Source organism: Podarcis vaucheri, assembly GCF_965113315.1.
Source record: "Podarcis vaucheri genome assembly, chromosome: 1".
Classification (NCBI taxonomy): Eukaryota; Metazoa; Chordata; class Lepidosauria; order Squamata; family Lacertidae; genus Podarcis; species Podarcis vaucheri.
This window is the reverse complement of record NC_138759.1, coordinates 104,309,426-104,322,447: the sequence shown is the minus strand read 5'-3', so window position 1 is coordinate 104,322,447 and position 13,022 is coordinate 104,309,426. Positions and strand designations below refer to the sequence as shown.

At 40.2% G+C, this 13,022-nt stretch overlaps 1 long non-coding RNA gene across 1 annotated transcript in view; it reads right to left on the bottom strand.

Annotated features, from left to right (window-relative positions):
• LOC309519392 overlaps positions 1 to 13,022 on the bottom strand; it is a 167,978-nt gene that overhangs the window by 50,751 nt on the left and 104,205 nt on the right. The window lies entirely within an intron of this gene.

The window sequence follows — 13,022 nt, the reverse complement described above, 5'->3', positions numbered from 1 at the left end:
TCTGGGGTTGCCGCGCTCATCTCACTTTAAAGGCCGAGGAAGCCGGCATTTGTCCGCTTCCACAGACAGCTTTTCCACGTCATGTGGCCAGCATGACTAAGCCGCTTCTGGTGAACCAGAGCAGTGCACAGAAACACCGTTTACCTTCCCGCCGGAGCGGTACCTATTTATTTACTTGCACTTTGAGTGCTTTCGAACTGCTAGGTTGGCAGGAGCAGAGACTGAGCAATGGGAGCTCACCCCGTCGCAGGGATTCGAACTACTGACCTTCCGATCGGCAAGCCTAAGGCTTAGTGGTTTACACCACAGCGCCACCCGCATCCCTAGTTGTAACATAGTAGATCTATAAATGCAAGTGGGAAGCCAAATACAACACTCTAATATTAACAAATATTTCATATTGCAGCTGTGGGTTGTAACAGGTAAATCAGGAGACTGAGCAAGAGTTTGTTTCAATGGCACTTAGAAACAGGTTCTGAAATATGGCAGCATAGCTGGTAAACCTAGTGGAAAGGACTAGGAATCAGTGAACCCCTTTTGGGAATTAAACACACTTGTGAAGGGGAGGGTGTCTTCTATTTTGACTAGTTTTTCCTTTTCAGCTCTAGCTACTTATACCACATAGCAACTCCATTCCAGATATTCTTCTGGGCCTAAACACCAGCAACAGCTTTCCAGGGGCATCTGCGGCTGCCGAGGGAGGAAAGTTGGCAGAAAAAGCCCATTAAGCAAGTGGGACTCATTTGTGGTTTACTGGATCAAATGCAATGAAATGGGGTCTGCCAACGAATTCACGGTTTAGTGGCAGTGTGGCAGTCCTATACCCACTTACCTCAGAGTCCGCTTCATTGAAATCAATGGGACATACTTCAGAGTAAAGAGAGAGAGAGAGAGAGAGAGAGAGAGAGAGAGTATTGACAGAGGATTAAATACATCTCCAATATATATTGCCATATTTTAGATATTCAGTAATTTTATCATATGTGAGTAAAATCCCATTAAGAACTTTATTTTTAATCTGGGATAAATATAGATATGAATTGTTGGATCCAGGCTTTCAGACCTAAACATTTTTAGGAGATGGCATTTTCCATTGGCATCTCTTAATTGAATAAAAATATTTCCTAGAGGGCAAAGGAAATCATCTTATTCGACTTTTGTGAATCCTGTTTACTCTTCAACTCTCAACTCAGCAGGTTAAGTAATTGGAAGACAGAAAAGTTCCTATATTTCTATTTCCAGCTGGTGATACACAAAAGACAGGAAGTTATCTCATTAATAGGGCACCAGCTTTATGCAAATTATAGTTAGCAGAAAGGCTTCCCTTCATACTTTTTTCATAAATTACCTAATAAAGTCAGAATAAATGGCCATATTCAAGAGCCTTTTGTTGTATTTTTAGCACAAGACTCTTTCTGTTACTGCAAATATGACTAAATGTGCCTTGTTCAAAAGGGGTGTTTATGAAATAAGGCCACTCAAAAGCTTTTATTCCTTAACAGCCTTCAGTTACTTTTGTGCCACAAAAATTAACATAATTAGTCACAGAGAATAGATGACATAAGCAGCATGCCAGGCACAAAAGGGGAAACCAGTATCTAAGGAAGGTATTTGGAGAGATCAAAAATTTTCAAAGTACTCAATACTAGAAGGTCCTTCTTATTTGTGCACAGCCTTAAGATACTCTCCCCCCTCTTTTTTTTTTAACTCCGTGAAATTCACATAATGAGATGCAGCAGACAGATGACATTAGCGATGAGGCATTAGAAAGAGGTCAGTTTCCTCTGAAAGATAGGCACTGTTCCTGCTCGTCATTAATTTGCAGCTTCAAAGCAGCGAGCATATGATAGTCTGGCATGTTAAGCAAGTTGCAGTTATCTTTAAATAACCATTTTTTCCAGTTATTAGAAGCTAAAGTTTTTAAACTTCTGTCAGAAAGCAAAATTAAAGCACGCAGCAGTGCAAAAAAGACTGCAGAGAGATTAGAAAAAGAGGAAATCAAATATATTTTATAAATGAAGTTAGCTTTTCCCTGGGGGGCGGGGAGTGGGGGAAAGCCGCCGTTAACTTTAAGAGTGCTAGAAATGTAGGGCTATGTTCAGTCCTTAAAAGACTGTAAGTCTGGCTAGTGAAAAGAAAGATGGAATAGCTATTTTTAGTAGCTGTCTTCTTGTTGATTAACATATTCTGGACTAAAGGGGCAGATGTTGCTGCTCTGTATTACTTGCCAAAGACAAAGACACTGGAGTATGGGCGGCGGAGTGCAAGTCTCTGAGGTAAAGGCAAAGGAAAGGGAAACTTCACTTTCCGTTTTCTGGGACATGTGTCTTAGTTATGCATGCAGGTTTACTAACAAAGATACCTTTGCTGCTTTAAAAATGGGATAAAATGGAGAGCTTTCCCTCTGGCAGAAGATCAACAGGAAACATGCCAGGACTATGTAGAATGACTTCATACCGTGGGGGTAAAGTGACGAATTGACTTGGAGATTCCCAACTGGAAAAGCTTGGATCTTTGTGAAAGGTGCAATCTGCCTCTAATTACTGCATTTTGTTTTAGATAAACACCATGGGAGAAATTCAACCCCACACTCTTCTGATCATTCTGTCAGTGCAAGCATTTAAACATGTTTACGTGGATTGATTCCCCCTCTCTTCCCCCCATGTGCTGTTCCAGGGGTTTCTCCTGATGCCCCCAGAGCCAATTTTGTGGCAGAAGAGGAGAATGGGGGGGACTCCATCATGCAAACAGAAGTCTTCGTGCAGAACTTCTGCTGACGAGAATCATTAGTTGAATCCTGCCCTGTATCTAATTATTCAGTTCCTATTTAACGAAGAATTGAACAATAAATACGATAATCAAAAGAGCTGTCCTTTAATTATTCCTTTATTTTTATTATCTTTATTATTATTATTATCATCCACATTGTGTACAATTGTTCATAGAACCAGGAATCATGGTATATAGGCACAAAAATAGCAACATTAAAACAGTAATTGTTTTTTCAGGGTTTCTGAAAAATCCAGCTAATGCTAGACACCATTATTCCTCCCCCATTTTTAAAATTTAATTTTAAACAATATGCTTTGCGACCAACATTATGTGAGCCATGCAATTTTACTTTACAAATCAAGCAGTTTGTTTATCATGAAAAAGAATAGCCTAGCTTAATGGATATAAAATATGAAGACTGTGGTCTAAATATTTTGCAGATGGATAACTGGCAAATATTCAGAAAATACCTCATCAATATTGGACATCAATATTTACAGTAGAAAAGGAAGGAAATTTGGGGAAGGAAATTTCTTTCCTCTCTCATTCCACAGCAACCTCTCACAGCATAGCACCTTCCAGAGATTTTGGCCTACCACTCCCATAATCCCTTTGGGCTGGGGCTGATGTGAGCAACATGTTGCAAAAGGCAGTTTTATAGTTTAGGCAGCTGAAACTTCACTTTCACTTGCATGAATTCAAGCTAGCATCCTAAGGTTGGTGGTTAGCCATAATTACCTTCAGGGGCAATTTTTTTTGCATGCATTTAACTGCCCCTTTTGTGTCATTTGCCATCGGTGTGTGGCAATGTGTTGGATCCACTGATCCCATGAGCTAAATTCTGTTCCTGGGGCAAACCCAGTGACAAAAGGGGAACAATGTGATTCTTGCCAGTTTCTCCTTCCCCTTGCAGTTCTTTATGTCCCTTGCCAGAAAGCAAAAAATGAAATGAAATAAATGAAATGAATAAAATAAAATAACATAAAATAAAGGAGCAAAGGGTTGAGAAACCTTCTAGAACTGTATGGGAGATAGTAATAGAATTTTAGGTACACTGATAAAATCAGTGCAGTTCTAATCTTTACACTTATCCATTTGTCAATTTCCTAAATATTATAGCATTTTACAACAGAAAAAAATGGTTTCCTAGTTGGAGCTAGCATGATATAAATCCATTATTTCCCAAGTTGTGAAGTTGACAATTTTGTTAGAAGCATAAATAAAGGCAGGTGAAGTGGCAGTGAGTTGTACAGGTTCCATTTCAAGTAAAATTAAATAGCTTTGCATTTACTAACTGCAACATATATAACAAGAATGAGCAGAAATTATGAATGGGTTATGCTTGTTAAGGTCTGGTTCAGTTTAATTACAACATTCGCTCGAAGGAAATATATAACTGAGCCTACACACAGACATACTCTGATACAGCATATCCATATAGATGTTAAATATGTATGCGCCCAGCAGTATAAAATACATACCCAGACTTGTTCATTACGCCTAAACTTTTGCTTTAATCACAAAGCTTTATACATTATTTTAAACACATTTTTAACACATGTTAATAATATTCATGCCGTCACTTTGAAAAATCTGCGAGATGTGGTTAATGAAGAGAAACTGCAGTATAAATTGCATGTAAAATATGCAATCCACACCAGCATAAAAGACCACACTATTTTTCATTAGATGTCTTTTAGCTTGTTGAGATTTATTCTCTATAGTTTATAAAGAGCATCATCAGGAAACACCTCTTAAAACAACTTCATGTACACAAGGCAATCTTCTCGGTTTAATGAGATCCTTTTGTGTGTTTTTTGTGTGTGTGTTTTTTAAAATAGATTGCACAAGTCTATCTCACATTATGGAAAGTAAATCCTAATGAAAAGGCACTCACCTTTTTTTTATCTTTCTGCTGCTCCTTTTCTTCTTGTGGTTTGTACATAGGAACACACATTGAGATCACACAGAGTATTCTAGTAGTTGTCATTTCATCATCATCCTATTGTTATTCTTTTGTAAACTGCTTAGAGGTTTTGTTACAATCGAGTAGTATATACATTTTGTTAAAAATAAATAAGTAAAGATGTGGCAGGAGAATTCTGCAATGTTTAAACGGTTAGTTTATTTGTTACTTTCTCTTCAGTTCTCACAAGTGGAAGTCTCAGAGTATGTTTCCAGCGTAATGATGAGAAGCAGTAGCACTATCTGATACCATTTTGCAAAACCATCAATATGTGAAATATCAACATGTTGTTGCTGTTGAAGCATACAAAAGGCAAGCTATATTGAGATTCTCTTTCTGGTGACGGGAGGAGGGCAAATATGCGAACTTATTCCTTGGGCTGAAGTTCTAAACTGTGGAAGCTTGCAAGTTACTTACAGCAGCAGCTTTCTATGCCAAGGCTACCATGGTTTTCATTACGAGTGGGAACTCAAGCTAATACATGCAAGAGTACTCCTTTCAAAAAAAATTATCTACGTTAGTAGCCTCACTTGACAGACGTACATGAAAGGAATTGGAAGAATTCTCCCAGCTTACGCTGGATGTATATTTTAAAGTGTTGTACAGTTAAACTTAACCACTCACCAGAATGACACACATGCTAACAATTCACTTTCCCGCAAACTCAGAAACACTCACACTGCAGAGAAAGACCACAAAGCAGAACAAAGGAAAAGAGCTAAATAATGGTATTTTAAAACTTTACAACAGGCTCTTTTATAGAAAAGAGGAGGCTCTGAAATGATGGAAATAATTTCTTTATTCTTTTAAAAAACAACAACGGGTGCACAAATTTCTCTCTACCATTTGCTATATATTTTAATACCCAAAGAACAAAGTGTTCAACTCACATTTAAGCTCCATTCAGATTTTTCTACAGCCCTTCCAAAATAAAAGACAAAGGCAGTGTATGTGTTTTAAAAAATTCTAATAAAAGCAGATGACCTGAGGGATTCAAAAACGCTTAGATAATCAGATATTTGGATAAATGAAAGTTTAACTTGCATAAAGTTAAACAGGCACTGGGATGCATATATTTCTTATAATGAGATACAGAAATGGGAGGGGAAGAATCTAATATAGCTACAAGTTGCAGGTTTTATGTAACAGATTTGCCACTGGCCTTTATGCATACTATGCACAGATACAAGTGATAAACAGGCTTTCATTTCCATTATAGTTTTGCTCTTCCTCCAGGCTCAATTGCCTTTATTTACAGCCCCCAGCCCAGAACCACCAACAGAGGCTCTCCTCAGGTCCTACAAACAAGGTGATGAAATGGTGAGAAAGGGCTGTAGCTTGCAGCACACAAATCCAGGTATTTAAATCTGCAGTAGAACACATGTAACCACAATGAAACAGTAAATTAGAATGGATAGCACACAGCTAAATCAACTAAGCCTTCTGGTACAACTAGATCAAGTGTGGACCTGATGAGCTTCCATAAGGCAGGAATTTCTCAGAGCTGGCAACTTCGGTGAATGGGTCTTGCTCTTTGTCATCAACGTAAACATAGAGCCTCTCTGGTTGCATGCCTTCAACTGAATCATTCAACTGGATACCCATTCATACCCATCGATGGACTTGATTTAGTCACACTTATTTATTCTGACTATGAACAACCCATTATGCTAAATCAAATGAAGTGGTAGTATTCTGGCTATTACTTTTCATTTTCAAATACCTTCTCCCATAAAAAGCCTGAAGGGACACACACCAAAATGCTTGACACTTTGTCATACACATTCTGTACAATGTTAGATTTGCTTTTAGATTGCCACCTCCTAATCAGATCCTCCCCCAAGCAACAGAGTACTCTCTCCCCACCCTGCATTTTATGACCTGGTTTTTCACTGGAGGGTACTATTTACCACACAAAAAAGCCACATGGTTTTCATTTATTTGTTTTCTATTTGTTGCTATCTGACATGATAAAGACACCCAGCTATCTACGCTTCCAGGATGGGAGAGAACTGTCTACACGTACTGAAAAGGGAAGCCATATATATTTCTGTACATTGCCTTTCAAAGCTCTCAGGGACATTGTAGAAGGGAGGAGATATCTGCCTCATGGGGACCGCCATCTTTTTTTCTGCACAGTGCCTATATCACCACCTCTAGGGAGCAATTCAAACACACTGTAGCCTCCAGCAGACAGAAAAGAAGAAAGAAAACCCCAAAATATAGCTCTCAGACCACCACTTTAAATTGTAAGGACTTTTTTTAAGTAAAAAGATAATTTTGTACATTTTTTAAAAAAGCAATCTGTACATTAAGTTAAAAAGGAAACATAATGGATTTTCAGTCAATCACATCCAAAATGGACATGGACTGAATTGGAATGGTTTCTTCCATCCCATGACATGTAGGATAGTGACAAGATTCCCAAGATTAATTTGTCGAATTATCTAACAAAGTTTGGTGTATTAATATATATGTCTGAGATTATCTTTTGAGATTGTATTTTATTTTAAAACAGTAGATTCAGTGGTCTTGGCCAACCTTACTTTTACATACTTCTCCATTAGCCTAAGAGATAATCATGAAAAATTGTATTATGAATTGTTTTTTTCACCTATTGTCTTATACATGCAGTTTCTGTATTCATTTTCAGGCTTACTTTGATACATCTTTTGCAAAGGTATGCATATGCCTCTCTGGCTTAAGTGCATACATAAAGCAAATCAAATTTGATTATCCATTTCCGTTGACAAATATTCATTCGCATTTGAATCCATGCTCAACCAGAACTTCAGCTTTGATTAGTTCACTTCAGCAACTTTGAATCTATTTAAACCTCTTCTATACTTCAGCTCGCTCTGAAGCAAGCATCATGTTTCTGCTTTGTGGTGTGCATACTAGAAAGCCACCCAGGCACCCTGATCTGAAATATTTGAGCCAACATAGCTGCCCACAACCCACCAGTAAAACAATTTGTAATGCTAGCATAAAGTCATGTTTGAACAAAGCTTGCACCCATCCCCTGCCATACATAGCACGTGAGAAATGGCTCATATCTATCAAGCTCTCACCCTCCCAAACCTTGATATGGAAGATGCACTGTGGCTGCGAAACCTCTTCAGGTTACAAGCTGGGATACAGAGAATATTCAGGATTTCCTTACAGTCTTACCCAGAATTCATCAGGAGGAACAACCCCAAAACTGCAAGCACCCGGCATTTACAATGACCGTGGAGTAGGTCCTTCTGGCTAAGCAGTCCAGAGCCAAAGTTATGCTGCTTTTAGGATGCAGTACACCTGCAAAAGCTTAGCTGTTTCAAAGTCTGTGTCTAGTGAGCTATCCTGTTTTTGTTATACTATTTTTTTAAAAAGATGTTTTAATTATTGATGTTAATTTTTATGTTGTCTGGGGAGGAAGGGTGATATGTAAATGAAATGAATGACATTTCATGTCCCCCCACAAGTGTCCCTATTTTCCAGGGATGCCCTTGATTTAGAGAAGCCACCCCCAGTTCCTGACTTGATCCCAGAATGTCCCACTTTCCCTTAGGATTTCCCATTTTCATTGGAGAAATGTTAGCGTTATTATGTTTTTATATATGTTGGAAGCTGCCTAGAGTGGCTGGGGCAACCCAGTAAGATATGTCGGGTACAAATAATAGAATTATCATTATGGGATGGGACGTCCCTATTTCCATCGGAGAAATGTTGGAGGGTATGGATGGAACAAATGAATGTCTGGATGAGGAAACCAGCTGTCCATTAGAGTGTCTACACAGCCTTGTGTTCCACGATAAAATGCCATAAATAATAATCAAATGGGAGGCAAGATTACCATATTGACTGTTCTGGGAAACATCAAACTATTTGTCAAGCCTGGCCTTAATTCTGATTGGTTTCCAAATGCGCTGGTGCAATATAAATCAATTAAAAAACGGAATCATCAAATTAATTTTACTTACTGGATTCCCCCCCCCATTGCAAAACCCTGGTTAAAAGAGTTTTACACCTGGATATGCTTTTTGGTGAACAAGTCTTTATTAAAAATAGCTGTTGCTGACACCCCACTTGTCAAGCAGATCTTGATTGCTATTGATTATTTTCAACCTAAATGGGAGCTTCCGTAATAAAGTGATTGCTCATACTAGTCAGCGACTTGGGGCACCGCAGAAGACTGCACTTTTGTTCAGGCTTCTAAGAACGAAAACCGCAAGCCGAACAAGGATCTCAACAGCTGCACAAAATTATTGATTCTTTATTTGGAGCTTGACAAGCCTGCATCTGAGATATGTCTCCAATTATTACTTTTTAGGGCTGCTGTGTGCTTCACGCTATCATTTTTATCAAGGGTAAATGCTGCGGAAATGCTTCCAGGCTTGCAATTTACTAACTAACTTTCAGCTTTATGTGATTTCATGTGCATACAGGACAAGTCTCCCATACATGCCTATGAATAAGAACCGCTGTCTCAAATACTTTCTGAAAGTTTAGGGCACGCCTGCGCCCAAACTAAGCAGACCGGGCAGATGTGAATAACAGCACCTTTAACCCTGTATTATAGAATTTGAACATTGAGGAACATGACTTAATACTGAGTCAGACAACCGTTCCTCCTACTCTCACTTTTCTTGACTGCTTTGCCCAACCTGCTGCCTTCCAGATTTTGAATTATGAGTCCCATTAGCCTCAGCCAGCATGACCAATGGTCAGGGATGGAGAGAGTTATTATAGCCCCCAAAGAACTCAGTGGAAACAGGTTGGGAAAGGCTGGCTTGCACAAACTGGCGGCAGTTCTTTACATTTTGAGACAGGGGCCTTTCCCATCCTTTCTTGGAGAGGCCAGGATGTGTGGAAACTTTTGCATGTGTCCTACCCCTAAATTACATTTCATGCCTTCTTCTCTCTTTGGATAGCAATGCAAATGTGTGCCCTCTGGACCATATGCTGTATGTTTCTCCCACGGGTGACAGCACACTGTAGTTACAGATGCATTTTGCATCGGCAAAAGTTTTCCTGGGAGAGACATGTGGGTGTTATGCAGGGCGGCCAAGCTTTTGCCACCTGTGGGCAAATTTGTGTGTTGAAGTCCCCAAGCCACCCCCTAAATAAATCACAATTCACACAGAATTTTTGTTCTTTGGCATAATTTTGGCCACAACTTTATTGAAATACAAAATGTGAGTGGTTGCTTAGGCATTGGTTCCAACTATCTGTCCCCCGCCCCGGGACAGAACTGACTTCTGGATTCCAGCGAAAGCCAGTAAGGAAAAACAATACTGGGGAGAGAATGGGGCAGGGCACCATACTGTCATCCCTCCCCGCATGCTCCCGGGGGCTTGCGCAGCCCTAAGCCCCGTTCAGGGGTACGGATGAAAGAATGGCAAGCCCCTGGATTCCTTTAACTAAATTCCCTTTCCTCAGCAGCACTTGAGGGGCAGGCACAGCCAAATGCATACCTCTCCACCAAACAATTTTTTTAACCAATGCCTAACCGCAACCTTACAAGTTGTAACGATTTGCTACACAGTAGGCAAAAACCAAATGGCACCAGCCAATCTGCCAAATGGACAAAAATCCTACCAGTCCCCTGCCCCAAAAGCAGGCGACCCCATGACACGCACAGCAAGGTCAAACGCAACAGCCCTAAATTAGGGAGGGTGGGCAGGCGATCCGATGCACTCAGCAAAAGAGGCTGAAAAAACTGCATGCCAAGAATTTATAACCTTTGGGCCAGCTCTCTAAATGGTAACATCAAAATCTCCTCAACAACCCAACTTGGCCCAATCACAGACATGGCCATCCAAATGGTTCCACCCAAAAACCTAGAGGGGGTGTCTTGATAGACCCCACCGCAACATGTGCTCTCTATGAAGGAGAACACGCTTTGCAGACCAGAGAAACTGTCACATGTCACAATCAAACACACATTGCAACCTCTTCTGTGGGCCATAATAAAATGCTTCCTTCAAGATGCATTTTGGGAAGGGGAGGGGGCCATGCAAGGAGACCCCTCTGTGGCAACTCCTGGACTAATGTCTTAGTCTCTTTTAGCATCTAGTTGCAACCTGGGTTGCAGCTAAGCTAGTTTGTAAACAGGCAGTGAGGATCTTTTCTTAACAATGTAAGACCTTCCCTAGGCCGGCATCCTGCTGCCCTCAGGATCTTCTGGGAAGCCCAGAGCAATCATTGGATTGTTGTGTAGAAAGATGGTTGTGTCTTTAGAGCACAGCTACATCACATCGTACATTATAATTTGTCTGAGGAACTTCTGCAAAGGGTTTACAGCCTCATTGGCTTGCCTCAGTCCCTTCCTTCAACTAGGGACAGATGCGTACCTAGGAACTGGTGAAACGGGGCATAGGCCGGGAGATGGGGTGGGCACAACAATCACCTATCAGACTATGGAGTGTGTGACACCAATGTGTGTGGCAGTGCACTGCTGCTGTCAAGGGGAGATCAAACACGGGAGAAGCTTCCCATCCTTCTTGCACCGCTGTAAAGTGATTTTTTTCTTGGTGTGTGTGTGTGTGGGGGTGCTGATACAGCTGCTTGACATGGACGCAAGGGACCCTTAGTATGCCTCTGACTGGGGATATATCTTTATTTATTTATTTATTGTAGTTAAAACCAGTGCGTGAAGACAATCCTGTTTAACTAATCTTAAGGGGCCACAACTGTAGTCCTAGAATACTAAGCCCAAGGTACTGCGGTGAGTTTCTGAATAGTATGTGGAAAGGAAATTGGACAGAGGAACCGGGGATATTTTACTCCTATGAATTAGTGCACAAATGCAGATTTATAGCCTGCATATGTGTTTTGTTTTTACTGATGGCTGTAACTAGACACACCTGTAAGCTGTGGCAAAGGGGGAGAATTAAAAATAAATGCAGAGAGACTGTAATAATGGGAGGCTGTGTTTCACAGGCTCTCTTGTTAAATCTTTTATTTCTTTTTCTGGAATGCCTTCTGTCATTTAGCAAATGGGGAAATTGTGCGATACGGCTGCGCTGGGTGTGTGGGTGTGTTGTTGTTGTTGTTGTTGTTGTTGTTGTCATCTTCATTTTGGTTAAAAGTACTTCTACAATTTCTATTGGAAACCGTGAGCTAAGTTCAAAATTTGTGGGACCAGTTAACCTGTAAATAATGATAGTTTATCTCTGCATTGTCAAAATCCCAGTTCCCACAGCTAGTTCAATAAGTCAATTAATATCCACAAGTGCTGAGGAGGCAAATCTCCCTTCATATGTGTCTGGATCAGTTAACATGAGTTTAAAAATCCCATCCTTCTCAATAAGATTTTAACCTTCTTGTAGGAAGGCAGGCTAATGAAAGGTAAATAAAGTATACTGCCTGACATATGTTAGCCATTACTTCCTGTTCCTTATGTCACACATTTTCCCTGTTTTGGGATGATTAACATTTTTCCGTGGAAATCCTCACAGTGGTTATTTTGTTTCATGCAGTGCACTCTGCCAAACCTGGCTTGTCATTAGACCTTTGCATTCTTGGTGGTGTTTCTTGGTTAATTGCTTCTCAGCTGACTTTCATTATGGGATGACTTTACCTCCAATAGTTACAGATAATGTTTCTTAGGCTGTTGACTGTGCCGAATTGAGTTCTGCCGAAAACTCCCCATTTACTTGGAGCCGTGTTCCTCTCAGGGAAGGCTCTTGTCTGACAGGGCATATTTTTGTAACTCACATAAAATTGTCTACTAAATGAAAGGGAAGGCCTGTCAAGGGAATAGGTGAGGTTTAATTGACCTCATTTTTAAAGCAATGAATCGGGGCTTTTCAAGGTTTTGAAGATCAACGTTTTCGATAAAGCGATGTCATAAAACAGTCCTGAATGTTCACTGCTTTTGGCTATGGCGTCGGAGATTTTGCACACCCTGGCCGTAACAAAAGCTTCAAAGATTTCTATCTCCTGGCAGCCAAGAAGTGTGGTAATAAGGTAAGGGTTGAAACACATTGTTGGCATAAGAAATCCTGTGCTAACACCAGATTTATAACACACCCAGTTTAGTAAGAGTTGGCACTACTGTACTCTGTTTCCTGACAGTGCTGTGATAATATACAACTGAAGATGAAACTGCCAAATCTCACACCTGAGAAATAAGGCACACTTTGGTTGACGATGGAGGAACTCTAAATTAAACTTTCAGCATTTGTACAATGGAATCACGCCTCTTTTAGGATCTACCATCGCAAAGGACTGAAATTTAAAGCTTGCTTCTCCAGAATATTGTAAAAGTTTATTAACCCCCGCAGGCGTTCATGTACGC